The sequence below is a fragment of the Ursus americanus genome, chromosome 27 (genome assembly GCF_024610735.1).
Source record: "Ursus americanus isolate L20-20 chromosome 27, mUrsAme1.1.p, whole genome shotgun sequence".
NCBI lineage: Eukaryota > Metazoa > Chordata > Mammalia > Carnivora > Ursidae > Ursus > Ursus americanus.
The window spans coordinates 37,071,524-37,094,303 of NC_142153.1; positions in this window are offsets into that span (position 1 = coordinate 37,071,524).

The following is a 22,780-nucleotide window of genomic DNA, read 5'->3' on the forward strand; positions in this document are numbered from 1 at the left end:
GATAAGGACATAGAAGCTTGAGGAAATATCCTAAAAGTGGGAAGGAAAAAATTAAAACAAAGCTAGAACTAGAAGCCAGGACACAGTCTTAGATGACACAGAGTGAGCCTTTAACACCTTCTTCGTAGAAATCTGGCATATATGACAAGCTCATGAAATGCCCTTCCTTAAGCTATCAATCCCTACTCTCAGTGTAAAAGACTGAATCTGTTTTCCACTGTGCCACAAACGTGTTTCCATTGGGAATGTGGATCTTTCTGCGTACTATAGGTCGTTTCTCAGTCCAGTGACTGTTTTTCTATTTGTCGTGTCTGCACCCAAATGGCTACCTCCATATATATTATTATATTATAAGAGGCCTATCATTGATTTAAAAACCTATATATCTCTTCCACATCATGTGACTGCAGGGACATCCAAATTAAAACAACAATGATATACCACTATGCATCTTTTAAAATGAACAAAATCTGGAACACTGATAACACCAAATGCTCAAGCAGCAGTAGGACTTCTCACTCATTACCGGTGGAGATGTAAAATCACAGCCACTTTGGAGGGAAGTTTGGCACTTGCTTACAAAAATTAACATGCTCTCACCATACATGCAGCAATTACGCTCCTCGGTACAGACCCAAAAGAGTTGAAAATTTATTTCTACACAAAAACTTGCTCACAGATATTTATAGAAGCTTCATTTATATTTACCAACTCTTGGAAGCAACACAGATGTTCTTCTGTAGGTGAATGGATAAATAAGCCGTGGTACGTCCAGACAATGGATATGGTTCAGCACTAAAAATAAATGGGCTGTCAAACCATGAAAAGAGATGGAGGAGCGTTAAATATGCATTACTGAGATTCCAACCCTATGACATTGTGGACAAGACAAAACTACAGGGACAGTAAGAAGGTCATGGTTGCCAGGGGTAGTGGAAAGGAAGGAAGAGCACTGAGGATTTGTAGGACAGTGAAACTACCCTGAGGCTAACATCATGGATAGTTGGCATTATACATTTGTCCAAACCCATAGAATGTACAATACGAAGAGTGGAACCTAATTTCAACGATGGAATTTGGGTGATAACCGTGTGTCAGTGTAGATTTAACGATGGTAACAAATGTAGCATTTTGGTGGGGGATCTTGGTAATGGAGAAGGCTGTGCATGTGTAAGGCAGGGGGCATATGGGAATTCTTTGAACGTTCTACTCAGTTTTGCTGTGAACTTCAACTTTTCTAGAAAATAGTCTGTTTTTTTTTTAAAAACCTATATATCTAAAAGTAGAGTAAAATGTCATATAAAAGCAAACAGTGCAATAAATATGAATGGTTGTTGACAAGAATTATGGAAATTTTATACAGTTTCATCAATGTAGTAATAACGTATTGAACATCTGCAGTAGACATAACATAGTATTGAGGTGGGGGAAGAGAGTGGTCACAAAGAGATCAGTGCCTGCAAAGAACTAGCAATGACCTCATTTTACAATAAAGACTTCCAGAACATACTATTTCAAAGAAGCAGTTTTCTACTAACAATTCCTTTGAAATGGAAGAATTAAGAAAAAGAATAAAATGAATCTATCGTTGCTTTCTATTATTATTTCTTAACATTATTATCCATTGTCAATCAAGTTCAATCTGGATTCAAAATCTCCTGGATTACAGTACTTTCCGTAGGGAAATTTTGACCAAAGAGGTGGTGGACACCTTGGAAAAGACACGTGGTGTGTGTGTCTGTGTGTCTCTGTGTGTGTTACAATTATAACAAGGGGGCCACACATTACCTATGATTGTGCTTGCAGCCTTGTAAATCAAAGCCTGTGCCTGGGGCACTGCAATGTCTACCCAGCGCAAAACAGATTTCACAACAACCGTAATCATTGTGGCAACGTATCGAGCAACACTTTTAAAACTGGAGTTCATCGGGGTGTTAGTAAATGTTCAATGAAAAAAAACTTCTCCATGTTTCATTGGGAAATGCTGAGTTAGACACAATCAAATGGGTTCCTTTTGTGCGGGACTTCTCAGAAACCTTATTAAGCCACATTGTGAAATTCCAAGAAGATAGTTCAACAGGCAGCCTTTCATAAAATTACATGAACATGTAACTTTTTGCTCCGCAAGCCTTCTATTAAGTGTTCCTCAGAACATAATCATAGAATCGCTGATTTGGAAAAAATGGACAGTTGAGACCACTGATGATTTTCTTGGACCAGAGTTATTCTGAGTAAACAGTATGATATTCAGCACGTCAATATGCATGCTCTATTAAGTGCTTTTGGATGAAGTTTAGAAGAGCACTCTGTGTTTCCAAAAATTCTTGATTTTGTTAAAATCTGATTACCAGAAATCATATCGAAATATGCAATAGGGACCCTTGATATGTATTTTGTACAGTCATTACATTTTCCCAAATTACTATCACATATTTTTTTTTACCCCAAAATTGAATTAGGAACAGATTCTGTGTCTTTCACACTGCCCCATAAATCACCTCCAACACCTGGTTCAGTGTTTTAGACACAGAAGGTGCTCAACTCAAAGCTATTTGATGATAATGACTTACGGTCCTTAAAGACTTCTCATGCGAACTACCCACTGAAAACATGCCTCGGTCTGCCTGTTCTGATACACTCGCCTGAATCTAGGTTTGTTTGAATCGGACTTATTTCCCAGAAATATTATGAAATCAAAGAGCAGATAGAATGCCCTTTTGGAAACATAAGATATAAGACTTATACTTTATGTGGAAGACAGAGCTTTTTTTTAAAGTCATCATTCATATTTTATAATGTGAGCCATTTCCTTGCAGTTTGGAAAATGAGTTATATTGGAAGAATTGTGGCTTCTAGGTGGTAATAAATATGAATGTTTTATATGGCCCCTTCTATTGTTTCAGAACTTAGCAATATACTTAAATTTTCTTTTTCACTAATATGATTTACAAACTTTTCTTATTATTAGCCCTATCTGTCACAATTCGGAAAATACACATTCATTAGATATAAGGCAAGATGGAATTAAAGTAAGTATAGGATTTTAAGTGTGGCGATATATTTTATTATCTCTTTAACGGATTGTGCATTAAGTGTTCACAATGCCAGGCACTTTGATGGGCACTGCAAAAAGAAACGTGGCTGGTGCCTGTTCCATGTCTTGCAAAGGCCATCAGGATAATATTTCTCTTATGTGTGGCCATAGAGTAGCAAGCCTGATTTTCACGTGCCACATGAAATTTGTTATCATTGCTTTACAGTTGTAGCATAATGGGTAAACATTTTTCTCTGAAAATATTTTTTTTTTTTTTTGCATGCAAAATGAAGATAGAATTGGTGAAGTAACACGGCTGGACTTCTCCAGCTCAGTGACTTCAGATTCCTTATTAAGTGCTCTGGTTTAAGTTGGGTTAAATTGGCAGGTTTGATAATAAAAGTCCCTTAGGGAAATAGGGAAATGTCTTATGCAGAAAAATATCTTAGAAAAGAGGATATAAACAACAGCAAAGTTACATCATAAATCAAGTTTCTTCCTCATCCACTGACCCATTTTCAGTGTGTTTTCCAGTAAAACCATCACTAATGAACTCTTTTAAAGTGTCAGGTGAGGTGGGGGGGCATTTTCTCTTTCTACAGTTGAAGTGCTAAGCACCCTAATGCAGAGTGGTTTTGAGCTCCAAAGTGTGCTGCAAATTGGACTTGCCATTCCGAAGGAATGCGTATTGCAACAACATGCGTGCTGGCCTAAATCACAGTGGATATTGGATCTATCTAATGACAAATTCACAAACAATATATAACATGGGAGATAAACAGTAGTGAAGGGGAAAAATAACTAATGGTTGCAAAACCTGGTCTCTATTTTAGACCCTGTGAATGAACGTAACCTTGGAAGTGTGCCTGGACTCTTTCTTCATCTTGTTTTTCTCATCTTTAAAATAGGGCTTGGGAGGGGCGCCTGGGTGGCACAGTGGTTAAGCGCCTGCCTTCGGCTCAGGGCGTGATCCCGGCGTTATGGGATCGAGCCCCACATCAGGCTCCTCTGCTGTGAGCCTGCTTCTTCCTCTCCCACTCCCCCTGCTTGTGTTCCCTCTCTCACTGGCTGTCTCTATCTCTGTCAAATAAATAAATAAAATCTTTAAAATAGGGCTTGGATTAGAACAGATCATCTCTTCCATTACGGAAATTTAATGAATCTTTTTTCACTATAAGCCAGAAACTCCCGTCAACTTTATAGATCACAAATGTGTTCAAATTCAGATGTTTATTTCCATTTGGTTACATGTATCAGCTGTGTCATATTAGTCACAAATCACAAAGCCAAACGCTCCTCAACACGCCCTATCTGATGTAAGCCCCAAATAGTCCCCGTAATAGCACCCTAATGTGACAGATGATTTTCAGACCATTCAATCTGAGAGTCATGTTTTAATATTCATTGCATGTGACTAATCTTATTGACCATTCTTTTCTTCCTGAAACGCTTTTTTGCCTTGGCTCCAGTAACACAACCTACTCTCCTGGTTTTATTATATATATATATATATGGCATTCGACCCTTATCCAATAGTCCCTTCATAAGTGAACCAATCTATATCTATTGCTTTCTTTACCACCTAATATCCATGATTCACAAACTTCATCTCCAGTTTTGACTTCTCACTTCCTGATTCTTGTATGCAACTACCCCTGTCCTTCTCTATTTGGATATCTCCTATATGTACCTAAAACTTACCACGTCTCAAACAAACTCTTAGAGTTGGCCTTCTCCAGCCTTAATCCTCTTCCAGAGTTAACGTCCAGAGAATGGCGTAGTCATCATCCAGCTGTGCAGAAGAGAGACCTTTCTTTGAAGTGTCTCCTCCCTCCTTTCACATTATCTAAGCTGGGAACAAGTCTGCTTATCTTAAATGCATTGCCTGTCACCAGCTTCTCCCATAGTCTAAGACATCCCTTTCCGTTAGCTAAATGGCAAACTAGTCTTCTAATTGTTCTGGTTTCTTCTATTCATGGTTTCCCCAAATTATCAATTTTCAAGCTGCAGTTGCAGTGCTCCTATAAAAAGTTCAAATGGGGTTATGTTTCTCCCTGTTTAAAACCATTGTCACTTTTCCTTGAGTAATGAAGACATTTAAATGATCAATGAGGCCTTTTGTGATCTGGCCCCTGCCTAGCCCTGGGGTCCCACTCCTAACTCCCTTTTTCTGAGATGCAGACCCATTAGTCTTATTTTAGCACCTTAGACTAACTGCACTTTTTCCCATATAGGAATTTGCACATATGATTTCTTCTGCACTTTTCCCTTCTCCCACTCATTTTCTCTGCAGAACATTCTCTGATACTCTCAGTCAGCTTCCCTTGCATATGGCTTCATGGTACCATATTTCTCTAGGAGAATTTATCTCAGTCATATAGTTATGTTATTTTCAGCATTATTGTATGCATGCATCAACACATTTAGTGAGCACCTACTATGTGCTAGGTATACTGTAAGATGATAGTCAACACTGGTGAACAAAACAGACAAATTCTATGCCCTTACTATTTATGTCCTTATGATCTAATGGGAAAGACAGAAAATAGACAAATATACCACAAAAAATGTAAATCTTGAATTATAATAACTGTTTTAAAGCAATCCCTACTGGTCACAGTTTAAGTCAATACAATACGACTTGTGTCATACCAAGAAGAAAGTGACCAAGTAATCTAAGTAAGACACCAATAAAACAAAATTTTAAAACTTAAAAATAAAAAATAAATAAAATAAATAAAAAATAAAGCAAACAGAGTTCAGTGAAAGAAAAGGGATTTGTGGGGAGGCCTGTTCTAAGGAATCAGGAAAGAACTTTCTGAGAAAGTAGCATTAATGCTGAGATTAAAAAAATATATATGACGGACTGGGACAAGGGGGTATGTGTTAAAGAGAAAACACATTTATGGCAGAGTAAGAGTATTGAAAAAGTTTCAAGGCAGGAAAGAATTTGGTATACATAAAGACCATAAAGGAGGCCTTTTTTATGTCTGTCTCTCCCTCTGGTCCATGAGTTCCGAGGAGAGAGCATGTCTGTTTTGCTCTTACTGCAATTCCAGTGCCAAATTCATTGATTGGCGTATAGTTACTGAAAGAAAATAGATACCCAGATATAACTCATTTTACAAAATGACTTGGCCCTAAAACAAAATGCATAATTCAGATTTCAAATAAAAGTGCCATTTAATAATTACTTAATAATTAAGAAAAACATTACTTACCAAAATACTTTGTTAAATTGTTTTACATATACTTGTACTAAAGAATGTATCTGCTTAATTGTCTTTATGATACCTGTGTCTGCTTCTATCCAAATCATTTCTCTTATGCTGTTTGGAAGACAAACTTCCTAGGAAGGTTTTAAATCAAACAAAAAAGAGAAGACACGATTTGGGTTGGCATTGTCTACCAACAAAAGCTGTAAATCCTGGTAATACAATGATAATACAATAATCTCTTCGGTATCACAATACTTCCCAGTAGTAAATTATAAATCTTCCTTCTAACATAATCAGTTTAAAATAAATTTATATGTACTCTTACATAGAGATCCTTAAAACAGGCAAATTTCCAAAATCAAATGAGTACAAACAAGTAAAATAAATGTTAGAGAGCATCTGAAATATTTATATGATTTGATTTACTGTTCTAAATGGAAATTCAATTTAACTGTAGTTTTTCAAGCTATTTTTATCTAGGCTAAATCATTCTGAAAACAACTCATCTTCCTCCTCTAGAAATATATATAAGTATATAAGATACTGATTTAATTAGCTTTAAAACTGGTATAACTTCTTAAAAGTATCACAAATTAAAACATCTGATCGAGTATATTATTGGGACTGAATTATACTAAATCGCATATGTTATAGTAATATAAATAATACATAAGACTAAGTATGTTGAAAATAAAATGGGAATTTGTCTAGATAATTTAAACATTCACTTCTGCATTATTTATGTAGTTAGTTCAAAGTAGGGTTCAGGCAGGATAAGACTTGATACACAAATCATTGTCTGAATCTCCCAGCTGGTTTGACTCAGAAGACAGAGTTTTACCTGGCAAATTGCTCCGGTATATCATGATCAATTTCCTTTCCAAAATTGTATCTCATTGTTGTAAATACCTATGTTTATAAAAAGTGCCAGGTGTAGCTTTCAGCTATACCTACCTACAGCTTACTGTCACACTATATCATAGATTCAGATATTGTATTTTATACCTATGAAATTAAACCCATTTCCTCCTAAAACCTTATTTCTGGGCTGATATTCTCCAGAAATATATCTCAACTCTATGGTTTCTATAAATTAACTGCTTTACCACACACGCACACACACTCTCTCTCTCTAAAGAATGTAGGCTGTAAGTAATAAATAATTCTAATATAATAATTCCTATGGTGTTTTTTGTTGTCTTTATAAAAATTGCCCCAAAGAATATCCAGTATTTACCTTATCTTTCTAAAAATTTTTTTAAAAATTTTTATTACTTTTAATTGTTCAAAAACATTTTCTTAACTGAAATTTAATTGGTTCTGTAAATATGCTACAACAAACCAGTCAAACTACAGTCAGTAGAGGAGAAGCTTCACTAGGGATGTCCTTGCCAAAGCAACATGGTAGACCTATGTTTGTCATAGCCCTTAACTACCAGAAGTCAATGACGTTTGTTGGTTTCCTCATGACGCTTTTTTCTAAAACAAAATACATTCTTGGCCCCAAGTATCCAAGGTGAGTGGTGACTTTTTTTTTTTTTTTTGAAAGAGCATTAAAGATAATTCAGATGGCACATAAATTGTTAATAGCTACAATTCATGCTTATGAATTTGACCAAAAGTCATTCACTGACAACTCATCAGGATGTTTTGATGAGAATATTTTCTTATGAAGAGCAATTACAAAGCTTTTGAAATGATGATAACAAAAAACATAGAGACAAGTATTACTGCCACCAACAACCCTATAAAATCAGTGTCTATCATTTGTGCGTTTGTAATCTGTCAAGTTGTCTCGCCATCTTGCCTCTATCTTTGAGGTCTTTACTATGATGTGTTCTACTTTGTGTTCAAATAACCAGCCAGGGAGTCATAAAAATAGAATAACTCTAGATTGTAAAGATATCATAAGTTATTATAGTTTTTTCCTCACTACAAAGTATTGTCATGAGGAACCAAGGTGTTCTATAAACTGTAAAGTGCTAGATGGATATGAGGTGGTGCTATTACTCAGGTCAATCTAAATTGTTCAGTTGTACAGATGCATCCTCAATCCCAACATTCTAAAATTTTCATTGACTTTGTTTTCCGAAAAGGTGTCTTCACCTTAATTATTCAAATGATTATGTCAGCTGTCCACAAAGAGAAATACTAAATCATGTGCAGAGTATCTATGGAAATTGGGGCATCCTAAAAGCTAAAATGTGAGCTGGAAGACACACTGGATATTATCTTTCTGTCCCTTTTATTCATTTTTCGTGGCAAATTGTAGATGTGTATAAGTGGGAGAAGGGGCGTAGACTCTGTCCAAGATAAGCACATTCTGGTTAAATGGAAGGAGTTCATGTGCAAAATTTCCAACCCAGATGGAACAGAGATAAGAAGAGAGAAAAGGGACGATGCATTTGAAAAATATTTTGCAAGCCAAATCCCATAGTTTGCCAGGACTGAGAAGTGGTCTAATTGAAAAGGAGTGAAGAAAGTATTGCATTTTGGCTTTCAAAAAATGATAGAAATAGCATTTCTATTTCTAACATTCAACTGGACCTTGATATTTCCTTCTCTCTGAGAGAAGCCACTTGAGTAGTCATATGCAGGTGTAAAGAACACCAGAGACTTTTCCTCCCTTGTTCTAAAGGCATTTATCACTAAAATTGCTCAATTCCAGAAAGCCTTAGGGTTCCAGTTGGCCATTACTGTATGAGTACTGTTTTTACTATCCACAACTAGCAGATATTTTTCTTTTATTGCCTAGATGCAATATCTTTTCTTTATAAGTAACTTTACAATACAGGCAGCCAGTGCTTACTCTGCCCAGAATTTTTCTTCACCCTACCAAAAATATTAGTTCCACTTTAGGATGATAATGATTAAAGAATTACTAACTCATGACTATATATCAAGGAAATACTTTCCACTTCTGTGAGAAAGAAATGCATGTGCAAAAGTTGGTTTTAAGCAGACATACCCCTCCCATCCCCTGGTACAGATGAAATACAGCATATAGCAGGTTATTTTTCTAAACATTTTTAAATATTTTAAACAACTTCTTTAAAATACGGCCATATTGAGGTGAAACACTGCACTTATATTAATCAGCTTTTCCAAAATTATCTGCATATGTGGGATGTGGCTTGAAGGAATACTCCAACGTGTTGTATTCTAACTCAGTTAATCTCATCCCAAGTGGAAAGCTTGATGACATCTATGCAACACGTCATTCATAAAGGCTCAACCATCCATTTTAACTGATTTTAAGGTAAATATATTGTAACGATATTGCACCGGTTTTGAAACCTACTAGACATGGATTATCAGACACTGAAATATGACTGGTATGGAAGGCCCTAACATGGAACACAATATAATTCAAATCCATTGCAATAATTAACAGAAAGAGAATTCAGTAAGTCGTCAAACAAGAAGTCCTTGTGAGTATCCTGTCACAGCCACAGAGGCTGTTTATATCACTGAACTAGAAACCTCATTAAACTAGCTAGAGCCTTTACTTTCAAGTTCCCTTTTTGTGGAGGTCTTCTGTTCAGTGACAGCCAGTTTTTTCCAAGACATTTTCCCTTTGTTTTCCCTTTCAAGTTTGCATCTGTAGGCAGCTTACCAGTCAATTCAGTGAAAAATATGAAAAAGCAGTTGTTTCATCAAATTGACTGGTTGATTGTTAAAACAGTTGATCCCGTGACCTCTCTCCATGTAGACACTGACGTTTTGTGTGAACCTTGGACATGACCTCTGTTATTTACAATAAAAGAAACTGGACATACTTTTGGGTCAGATTCAAAATAACATTGCCAAGATGGGGAGAAAAAAATATGCATACATACATATATATGCACTCATATGTAAAGATCGACTTGTACCACATCTAATATGACCAGGCTTTTAAATGACCTTGCTAGACTAGAAGAGTAGTCAGAAACAAATAGTATGAAATTAAATAAGAAAAAAAAATCTAGATAGGACAATTCACTTGGAGTATGTGGCAGATGAAGAATGAGCACAAATTCCAACTAAACATGATTAAATGCTGGATACAAAACAAGACTCCCTGAACTGCATGTTGGGGTAGCGTGCATCCAGCAGCATGCCTCTCCTGAGGACTCCCAGCTGCAAGGACAGTGGAGAATCCTGACCTATCAAGGGGGATGTACAGAGATTCTTCAAATAGAATGTGTGAGGAAAAGTTAGATAATCAAGGTTGCTTATTAGGGAACAGAATAGGCCCCTGAAAGTGTTAAGGCTTTCTGTTTTATCATGTCTTCACATCATTATTGTACTTGAACCTCATGCCTACTCTTTAGGTAGATAGGACAGATAAGATCATTTATTCCCTTTTATGAAGGGATCAAGTGTGGTTCTGAGAGGTTAGGTGACTTTCCCAAGGCCACATGGGAGTGCGGAGGGGCACAGAGATGAGATGAGATCCTTACCTTCTTTTATGTCCAGACTTTGCCTCCACCATAGCGTGGTCCCTAACAAACATTCACCCTGGGCTTCAGCTTCTCAGCTCAATTTTTAAAAAATGTATCAAGCAAGTATCTACTAGGTAGGTTTAGATAGGACAGATACAATGATTAGAAGATACACAACCCAGGGAAAGCTCAATGTCTAGAGTAGATATAGATATGAAACAAATTATAATACAGCATCAGGAATGTAATAATAAAAATAAAAGGGTAGGAGGTAGCAAACAGAAGGAAGTGTTCGGTTAAATCTCTTGAGAGAGAAAAATTCTGGAAGTTTTCCTAGAAGAGGCAATTTCTCTGCTTCGGTTTGGAATGACATATAGAAATGTTTCTGGTGCAGAGACAAGGCTGGTGAAAGAAGGATAAACATTTGAGATAAAGAAGCAGCAGCCCAGAGACGGGAGTTGCAAAATGTGGTACGTTTGGAGCAATACAGGGAATTGGACAATGCTGACATTTAAAGTTGGAGGTAGGGAGTGACAGGAAATGAAGTTAGAGGATTCATAATCACAATAATCATAATAATGCCTAAGATGTATTGAGCACCCATTGTATACTACGTATAGAACTGTGATTAATTAATCTTCACATAAAGTCTATGAAATAACTCATCCCCACTTTACAGAGGGGAAAACTGAACATCAGTTATGACTCAACCAGGGTCTCAGGCATTGGGGGAGCAAAGATGCAAATCAAGCATTCTGACTCCAAAATGTACGCTTCTATCCACTGTCCTCCGCAGACTCCTACATTGTCATAGTCCTCCGATCCCTTGCCGAACACCAGGGCCTCTTAGACTTTAGTGTGCACCAGAATCGCCCGGAAGACTTACTAAAACGCAGCTTGCTGGGTCCACTTCCAAATTGTTTCATTCCTTAGTATGTCGGGGGTTGGGGCCAAGAACTTGAGTTTCTACAAGTTCCTAAGTGATGCTGATGCTGCTTGATGGTCAGACCACCCTTTGAAACCCTCCACCTTAGAAAATAGGGCGCAGGTAAAGCGATTGAATCAAAATGGGAGCTGTGGTCCGATGGCATATCCAGTTACGCGTCCAAGGCAATGGTCTGGCAGAGCTGAAGCAAGTGTGATCCCAAGCTGTGGTAGTGGGTATGGAAGAAGAGTCTACCTGATGACAGCCCCTGCTCTGGCTGTGACACGCGATATAATATGGGGGTTAAGTGCCTGCCCTCTGAATGAGGGGGTGCTCCTCTAACTTGGTAGCCCTTGAGCACGCCACTTGATCGATTCTTCCCTTCCGTAGACTGAATTTAAGGTCAGTGCCTTCTTCATAAGTTTTGTATGTGTGTGTGTAAAATCAAATAGGTTAAACCTATAAAGAAATTGGCATCATGCCTAGCATGTAGAAGCATTTAGAAAATATTAATTATGATGATTATAGGAGAGAGAAGGAGTCTGGGATAAGTCTTGGCAGTTTCCGGCTTAAAAATCTAAGTAGTTGCTTAGAGTTCCTGGTATACCCCATGCAGGTTTATACTTCTGGGTCTTTGTTTATGCTACTCCCACCTTCCATGCATCCCATGATGCCCCTCCCCCCACCCCCTCACCAACACCTCCCCCTCCCCAGGCCGTTCCTTTCATTATTCTTCAAGGGTGCATGTGGGTGAAGTGGAAATGGCAGAGTTGAAACCAGATTAGGAGCCAGAGTCCAATCCTTTCACCAAACATTGTGCAGACAGAGAAGTTAGGTTTCAAAGTCGGTTATTTTTAGAGAAATACAGAAGCCTCTTCCTTCCTGCCATCTTCCTACTCCCATCCCTCATTTTCTTCTCAATATATAAAGAAAATAAATCCTGTGACTTCTAATCTAATGTTTTCACATCTTACGCATTTGCAGGGTCTCTTGAGAATCTGTGTGAAAATGTAAGGAATATGTTTTTAAAGGAAATGAATGCGACCATGTCAGTGACATCTTGGGCAATCCCTAAATGCATTAAAATACACACTATGCGTCCAGTGCTTTGCATCATGGGTAATTTAACTCTGCTGGGGGAGTCAGTGTTCTGTAGGAACAGAGGGATGTCAGTGATGTTTTAAGATGAACAAATAGGAAAAGTGGTATATGTAATACACATTCCTCTTTGGGAAATTAAGGACATAAACTAGTGCCTACTTTTAAAAAATAATCATCTACAAAAATGCTAGGAGACAGTTAAATGTATGAAATGGAATTCAAATCATTTTGAGTTTTCAACTTTTGGTAGAATTCTTTATGTCTTCTGGTGAAGATTTTCATTTGTTGAAATAGAATTATTTTGGTCACCTAGGTCTAACATTAGATAATTATATCCCATAAACAGTGTATTTCTGGAGGCAAAAGTCTAAGTGAAACTTCAGATTTCAGATATTCACTACTAAAAATCATGCCCACAAGATAATACCTTATCTCAATGTATTCAGTGAGATACCTTTGCATGTTAATTGGCGCTGTTATAAAGTACAAAATGTTGATATTTATTTCATTGACCTCGTTGCATTTGTAATGTTTGATTAAATCCCCATCCAATTACTCTAGACAAGTAAATGATTTTTTTTTTTTAATTTTCTCAGACATATTTTAGACATGATGTCTCAAAGCGGTTAGAAGTTTTCACATTCACTCCCAGAACGCCGTGTGAGAAGCTCTCCAAAAGTACGAGACTAATCCAAACTGAATAATATGTAAAGAGCAAACCAGAATAATGTCTAAGGATGAATTCCCACCCCCTCCTCCCCATCCCCACCCCACAAAGGCGTTTCTGACTTTGCAAATGTGATCGAGTGCCCTCGGTTGCTGGGAAGACAGCTCGTAATTAACGTTAAGCCGAATCGTTTCCTAAAATACAGAGAGGTTTTTCAGAGATTGCCAATGTCAGAATCACCCTATGAAATCCCTGCACATGTGCTCATTCACTAGTGGGAGTTACTAGGAGGCAGGTTTAATTGTAACTTTTAAAAATATTGTCCTCGGGGTATTCGTATTATTTGTCTGTATCGTTCTGACATTTTAGCGGTAGAAGGTGTTTTTGTATGGGAAACAAAATGCAGGCTGACAAATGAAAATCAACCAAGTTGAATCAGTATGCATATGTTTCTGAGTCACCATGCCCTTTGCTGAGCGGCGGCAAACTCGTTTTACTCATCTTTGTAGGCGAAACACAATAAACAATGACTCTAACACCCGTGCCTTGGAAGTCAGCAGCTGCACATCGCACAATGATTCAAATACCAGCGCACGATACCCACCACCCTGACAGCATAAATAACAGGGAACGAGATTTTCCCGTTAAATGTTTTAGGCTCGTTCTAAAGTTGTCTGTAGCACATTTTCCTTGAGATAATTCCTGATTGCAGAAGGATACTATGGAAATCGATTTTAGTTTGTTTTTTAAGCAGCGCCACTTAACTTTTGTTGAGTCAGAAATATGTTTCTTCTTTTCCCTCAGTGAGAAAAACGAATATTGCTTTTCTTGTATCATAGAACGTGGATAGATAGAACTCGTGATATTTCAGGCTGTCTGGTTTTAACATAACTTAAAGGACAAAAGTTCCCCATAGCCTTCTTTTCTTCTTCCATAAACATTTATTGAGCACAATTATGTGCAAAGTTCTGTACTAGATGTTATGGAAATTCACATCTAAGTAAGGCACGGCTTCTGGTCTTAAAAGATTTACAACTTAGCAGGGATGCGGTATGCGTATGGGGATGTCGAGAAAGAAAGACATGATTTTATAAAATCAGTGCATCTACATTTTGAAGTAGTTGTGTTCATTTAATTCATTTGTTATCTTTTATGGAAATCATTTAGTAAATCCCCTTTTTTTAATAACTACTGTAATTTTTTTAAATTAAAAAAAAATTCAGTTGGTTGTTTTCTATATTCTGATCAAGTATAGTCCACAAAATACTTTCCTGAAAATGCTTCCCCACGTAGAACAAACTAGATTTCTTTTTTCTTCCTCTTTCAACTTCATTTTTTGTTCTCTTTGCATTGCTCCATTCACTAAATGAATAATTGTTTTCTATGAAAAAGTGATCTCTGCTTCACTGATTGCTTATATGCTGCTACTCTGGGTCGTCTTATTAAAAAAAGAGAGAAGCATAGCATTTACATATAGAATGAGTTTTAGAAATATGCTCTGTCGTGTCAAAGTAGTGATTTTACAGACCTTCAAAATAAAATTTTATTAAAGCATTTAATGGTCATATAATGGAAGAAGAATACCAATTTAAATAAGGCTGACCATTACATGTGTTAGTAGAAAGACATTAGGCTAGCTGTTACTGAAAATGACTATTATTTAGTGGTTATTTTGTTCCTTTTTTGCATTGTAATGAAACTACTTAATCCCACACTCTAATGACTAATCTGCGCAGTATTTAGTGATTTCCATTTCATCAAAATTAGCTTTGCCATGAAGATCACACAAACTTTTTTTAGACCCTTAAAGTAGTTGTTCTCCTTTGTTCTCCCCTTCACAGCTGCATATTCTTACAAATATGCTTTTCTATTATTTTACAAAAAATATTCAATAGAAAATTGCAGAATCCTCCGGAAGGCTTGTTTTCAGGTATTTGTCCATGCTGCAAGAAAGTCACCCATCTCTGGACATTGGTCGTGACTTTTGATGGCTTGTTTATGAAAGCCATTGTAGACTCTCGTATTCTAAATAAAGGTGGGGACGTACATCTTGCTCAGAGCAGTGTTTAGAGACCCAATCCTGATTTATTTCATATCAGAAATTCCCATGAAGCTATCACCTCCATGGGAGGGAGTTGGGACTTTCTTCTACTCTAATTCCTGAGTTAGTGCTCATGTCTGATCAGCGAAGGCTGTTCCAGGCTATCCTCCAACATTCGGCTGCTTTGAGACCCACCAAGTGCGGGCCCTCTGTATTTCATTTGAATTAACACTTTGTAGTATTTTGAATAATAAAGTCTTTCAATCTGCGACAGAAACATTGAACTTCTTCTATAAATAATCAATCATACTAAGAACACATACTGAATGTTTATTATGTGCTATTGTAAATTGAGCTGCTGTGAGTGACTAGCATAGACATGTAGAAAATCCAGCAATACCGTTGTCTTATGGTCACTTTCTGTTCTTCAGTAGCTGTGAATGAATTCCACAAATGTTTGGCATCTAAGTTTGCTAGTATATAGGGCCCGTTGTGGTCATCACTGTAATCACCTTCATGCCGTGCTTGTGAAATTGTCATAGTCCTACAACCAGGTTTAAAGGTACTCATTAAACCATGGTGGAACATGATTGTAAATTTGTTCACTGGGGAAGTTTCTTCACCTAAGACTAATCCTTTCTTAAAATTTCCATCTCATTCTACTTATTTCACAAAAGAAATTTGATTTGTTTTACATAGATAATAGCTAGGGGAAAAACAAAAAATCAGTACTTTGGGTGCAAGTCATGTCTTCACAGTCAACAAAGTTAAGTTTTTCTCTAGATAGAAACCAATTCATGTGCTACAGTCTGTTGTTAAAAAATTGTTTTTGATCTTGTTCGGAGTCGGGCCCTCAGGGTTTTGCAAGTAGGTGTCATTGTGTCTCACATCCCCTGCTGTGAAAATCAACTTGCATTTGAATGTGCATCTTGACCCATAAATGTCACTGTGGTCCACTGAGCATCTGACTTCAACATTTCCTGTTGTAAAATGGACAATGGGAAACAATTTTTTTTTTCTTGAAAAGGAGTCTTGTGACAGAGTATGTGTATATGTCCGTGAGTAAGTGTAGCACAGATGGAAAAAGCTGCAGCACTCAGGGGTTTAAGTGCATGTCTTCAACTATTGAGCAAGATGATACAAGCCAACAAAGTTTCTGAAAAATACCAGATTATCGTTTCTGTTTCCAATTCACTTCTCCCTTTCACAGGATTGCATTCTCCCTGGTTACCCTTAGTCTGTAGCTTAACACTTGGCTTCAAAGCGAGGATGTATCAAATTCTCCCTTCCCCATTCACTTCCATGCCTTCTCTTGCCCCCTCCCCCTTGGCACAGAGAAGCTTTATTTATCTTTAAATCTGCATGTATATAGCCCAATGCCTAGAACTAGAAGGCTGTGTAGAGGAGTGAAGGAATGAATGAGTGCTCACATGAACAATGCAGGACATATATTATTCTGTGTATGGGTGACTAGTACCTATTTTTAAAATTCCACTTCCCAATACTTTTTTTGTAAAGAATCTCAAGATTATATGCCACTATTTTAGATAGAGCAAAAGTCATCTGAAAATTAGAGAACACAGCTGGTTTAAAAAAAAAAAATCTGTTTGCTGGAAGTGCTTGCTTTTATCTAACTAAATTTGATATTTGACTGATTGATTGATTGATTGATTGACTGATTGATTGAAATCTGGCAGACTTAATGTGACCCAACTAGAACTTTATTCCAGCTTTGGGAAACCATATATGGAAAGATTATTTCCCTTTTGGGTCTTCAGATCTAAAGGTACAAGAAAGGAAAGAGAATTAGCATTTATTGAGCCCAGACTCCATACCTAGGTGCTTTTCCTATGTCCAGGATTCTCTTGACAGTACTTACGATTCTAGCAAAGTAAGGCGAGGGAAAGTAGGTGGAGTACTGATCAAAGTCTGATTACTCAGTGGTGGATAATCCAGCTTTTGATAAAACCAAGGCACGGTCTTCCTCTACTGTATCTAAAAATGGACTGCTTGAGGACCTTCCTCTTTCAACCTTTCACTAGAGAAAGGGCAAATTCAGAGAAGGCGCATAAAAGTCACGCAGTAATCCATAAGCAGCTTTCAGGGTGAAGATTTGATGGACTAAAAGAAAAAAAAAAAGCTGGCTTAAATGGTTTTTTCTTGGTGGTATACATTCCATGACAACACTAAGGCAAGTTGACTGCTTACATAACCAGCATAAGCATTAGGGACATACATGTGAAGTGTCGAGGTAAAATTTTTAGTAAAAAAGGGGAGAAAAAATGTGCGTGGAAGGTGGGTGGTGGGGAGGCAGTGTCAATTGTCTTCGGAAAGATCACCATGTACCTATTGGACATGTCAGTCTAAAATAAAGGGGCTCCCGGGCATCCAATATGGCCACCGAGTCTGGTTGACGGGGCTCATTAAAGCAGTCTGAAACATCTGCTTCCCCCGTTCAAAAGACTAAAATTCAGAGACTGATGTGTTACTCACTCACAGAGAGGGCAGGCCTGTTAGCATTTAAGCACCAGCAGGAAAGCACATACACGTGAGTGCACACACACCCCTGTGCGCTGGCACGCACGAACACACACACACACACACACACACACACACACACACACACACAAGGCTATTTAGCACTCTCTCACACAAGGAAAGTAAACGTCAAGATGTTCTGTGGTCTTAAATCACTTAAATCACTCAAACCTGGGCCATCTACTTTGTGAAAAAGCTCTGTGATTGTGTGGTATCACTACCAATAACCATTGTCGCCATGTCTTGTCAAAGCATAGCCCATTTATTTCTGGAAGAAAAGCCTGGAATATATAACTGAGGTAGACAAGGATTTTTTTTAATGGAAATATAAGCCTTTAAATAAATAATTGTCTTTTCTGAGCACATTAAAAAAAACATATGTATAAAAAATCATACTGAAAAAATTTATACTCCAAGAAATTGTGACACTCACTCATCTAAAAAGCTTTGCTCATTCAAACCAGAGAGATTAATCACAGAAAGGAGATAAAAAATTCCCTGAAAGAGAAGGGAAATAATTTAGCAGTAAATCATAGAGCAGGGCTAACATGAATCACAGAAAAAGGTACCAGCTCTTATGATTTAGGTGACATATAAAAAATAGCCCTTCGTGGATTGACGGTTATAGGTATAAATGATAAAATTATTCAGCAGTGGTATGTTCTCTTCTTGCCATTTGTCATTTTGCATCTGATTACTCCTAAGAATTTAATTAAAGGGGCAAGAGGACCATATAGACCTTTTGCGACTCTAACAATCAGATACCTCTTTAAGCCTTTTTAAAGAAAAATATATGACCGCTGTGTCCTTTTGCTTTGTCTTTACTAAATGCTCCATGAATCTTCATGCGTGTTATTTTTTCTTTCGTATATCATTTTAGGCTTGCAAGAAAAATTTATTAAGGAAACATTGAAAATGAGCAGCAAAAGCCTCCACCGTTATTAGCGGAGAAATTATTTTAATTTAAATATACACTGAGAGACAAGAATAACAGCTGCTTACCTGATAGCTCCAGGTTTTATTTTTGAACTAAAAATCAAGCATAATTATACTTTTCCTCTCTGTCTCCTCAACTCGAAGTAATGAATATGAGGTGCGTGTGTGTGTGTGTGCCTGTCCCTATGCACGGGTGTGTGTACGCCACACACACACACACACACACACACACACACAGGACCATGCATTTCACGTCAGCATTATAGACTTTTTTCTCTGCCAGAACTATAAATCAAAAGCTAGTGTTTGATATGGAAGGTGAATGACATCTTTTAAAGGTGTGAGTCCAAATGCAGTTGAAGCAAAGAGGGCCTCTTTCCATGAATTGTGCTTTCACATGCCTCAAGGGGAAGATGTATGTGTATGCGTGTGCGTGTGCGTGTGTTTTCTCTTCTGCTATTATAAAGGCATGTCAGGTAGGTTTATAAATAAATCCTGCAATAAAATATTCACCATCAAAATTCTTAGAAGGAAAATAAGCTTCCAGAACTATTGTGACCATTATACAATGTGACCAGCCAATGCATCGTTAAACTATACACCTGCGTGTGCATTTCCTTTGCCATTAAGGACTGTTACTACTGCAAGCCCAGTTCACAGTCACTTCAAAGTTTTGCTTCAAACAACTTCAGTGCTTTAACTGACTAAATTAAGGCTTTTCTCTGTTTCCCCTATCTCCCAGAGCAGAAATTAAATCAGTTTTAATTTATTTTATTTGCTAACACTGTGGATATAATTATTGCTGCTGAGTCTTTTTAATTGTTTTCAACTAGGTGCTTGTCTTTAAGTTGCAATAGACTTCTAATTCCACATTGTTGATATTCCCTTGTTAATTCTGACAAAGCATCATAAATCCAGGTATTTAGGTTTATTGAATTTTGAAATGAGGTGATTAGTTGGTGCATGGATGAATGAATTGATGCAAAGCAAAATGAATTTTATGATTTACTATGGTTTACAAGTTCCCTTGGAACCATTACGTGCAAATTGTAAAATGTATTAAGAGGTAAGATACCACATTTATAATCAACTTGGCAAATTTTGCTCAAGTAAAGATATTCAAGCATTCTGCAACAGAGTCAGTGTTGAATAAGTGTTTGGCATACACGATTAATTTCTGCTGTGTTGTCTTACGCTCTGTCATTTATAAGTCTGTAAGATGTCAGAGGCTTTGCGATCATTGTGGAACACCACACTGTGTCATGATTTAAGGTTTTAGGTGGTCGTCTCATGTTCAAGATAATTTACCAGATCAAAATTCTACTAAGATGCATATAACTGGGCATTTCACCTTAAAACAAAAGATTCATCATAAACCCCTTCACCATTGGAGGCCATCAGTATATGGATTTTACATTATTGCTCTGATGGCCTATAGTCCTCGCATTTGTTTTGGTATTATAACCATTGTGAAAACGCGCGCCCTTGTGTCCATTACCACAGTTAATTGTCGTAGAAAATATTAATCGCGTACTGTGACAGTAATACCAAAAGTATTAGGCAGGTCAGGATCCATGGCTGGAATGAGTCAGCAAAGCATGTACAACACGGCGTAAGGGGCATGAAGGGGTCTTTGCTGCTGCTGAAGTGCTACTATTAGTAACTCAACTCTCTTCTTCTTCTTTTTTTTTTTTCTCTCCTCTCATCTTTTTGCTTACTAATATTATTAAGCCCCCGAGGTAAGATTTAGCCTCCCGTCAGCTGGCTGAGATCAGCTGTCCCAAGAGAGCTGCTTTTGCAATAGAGGTTGGGGAGGGTTGGACGTAGCCACTCCTCGAGGAGTTCAGTTCTAGAAGCAGCACTGCAAAGGGGAGCGCGGGGTAATTAGGAAGTCCTTCTTAGGGCCAAGAGGTGAGCAGAGAGAGCAGTGGAAGAGTCTGCTTATCCTGGTCCCCACCCCAGACCTGCTGTGTTGCTAGCAGGTCAGAATCATCAGACCCTTCCAATCCACACAAACTCCACGTTCTCCCATTTGGCGTCATGTAGCATCCATCCTTTATAACCATGTTAACCGAAGGTGATATGTAACGTACACGGTAGTTAAGAGGGAGCTTGTCATTTGAACTGTCCTTTGGCAAATGGATATGTATATTGGATTAAAACCCAAAAGAGTCCTTTTTCTGTGACTTGTCTTGGAGACTTCATGAGCCTTCAGAGGTGACCTGTCAGGTTTATTTGTTTCTAATCAGATCCATCATCCATAATTTTTATTTCTTTTGCGTGTTAATTACCACTGACAGTTCATTCCTTAGACACCCAGCAGAGATGGCCCAGAGGGCCTGATATATTCTCAGCAATCATGACTGAAACGTGTAGCCAACCAGGACGAGTACAGTTAAGTGGTCTCCTGACTTTGACTTTGGGAAAAAAAACAGAGAGCCGAATTACTCTTGTTCTCAGGGAAAGAAAAGGAATCTTCAGGAGTCCTCATTTTTTCAGCTCCAGGAGCTCAGAGTTTGGGAGCTGGAATACAGTTCTGCAGTGGGAGTTTGGGCAGAAGTACTTGGCACTCCCTCTGAGAGCTCGCTGTGGTGCTCAGCTCAGCATCAGCATGGCTCCCCTGGAAATCCTGTCTTTAGGCTGAAGGACTTAGATTTGCTCCCGCCCGCATGGAATAAAATGAGAATTTTTCACATGTAATAGGCACCAGGAGAAATCCGATTGGCTGATTAGGTCTTCTTGAGCAAACCTATACTGGACAGTGCTATTTTATTAATTTTTATTCTATTTTCAGAATGTGATGACATTCTAGAGTGATCCAAGTATAGTAATTAAGTGAAAAGTGTCTATAGTCTGAGTGCCTGGACATCTTGGATAAATTACTTAATCCTTCTAAGCTTTCACATCTTTAACTAAAAATGGGATAATAATAATACCTATCTGAAAAGGTTATTTAGAGTATTACATATGATTATTCTGTTGTGCCAAGCCCCTAGAACAGCACCTAAATGTGGGAAGATTTCAGTAGAGATCAGCTGTTGTTACTAGGGGAAGAAAAAGAAAAAATAAGTTGCTGACCTATGCTGATGCATGCACACTCACACACACACACACACACACACACACACACACAACACACACAGCCTATATCAGAGTAAACAGAGATTTGGTTTCAGGTCAGCTACACATTCAAGCTATCACTATATAATAGCAAATACATCTATCAATTAAAGTTTTGAAAAGTTCATTCAAGTTTAGCGCATAACTATGTATAACAACACAGACATTTACTGGGTACCCACTCGTGTGCTAATCTAAGGAGACAGAAGGGAATAAGATGTGGTCCTTACTTTCAAGGAGCTAATAGGCTAGTTGGGGACATCCACAAGTCAATCGATCATCAAGATACCGTGTTGAAGTAAAGGTATGCTTAGGGTATAGTAGAGATGCTTCTCGTGTGACCCAGCCAAAGGGGGAAGACGACCTTTGGAATGGAATAGACACAGCTTTGCTTTGCCAACAACCAATTTGCTCAACCCAGCCTTCTCTCTTACTCAGTTCTTGTATCTATTTAGAGAAAGTAAATTGTTTATCACTGACTGTTTTGTGATTTCAGAGTTTGCCATTCTAGAAGAAAGAAAATTATCCTCACCTTTAGTGTTATTGCAACTGCCTCTCTGTCACCTTGACTTCAAAACCAAACTACTGCAAAGTCGGTATTATGCTCTCTATACTCTTGAACTCAACCCGTCATTAAGACGTTGGTAGATTAACTTGACATTGATTCTGTTGTAAGCACTTGGCTCACTTCAGAAAACATGGAAAATATAAAATATGATAAAATGGTCATTTCTTCTCATTCTGTTCATTGGAATTAGTTATTTTCAACATCC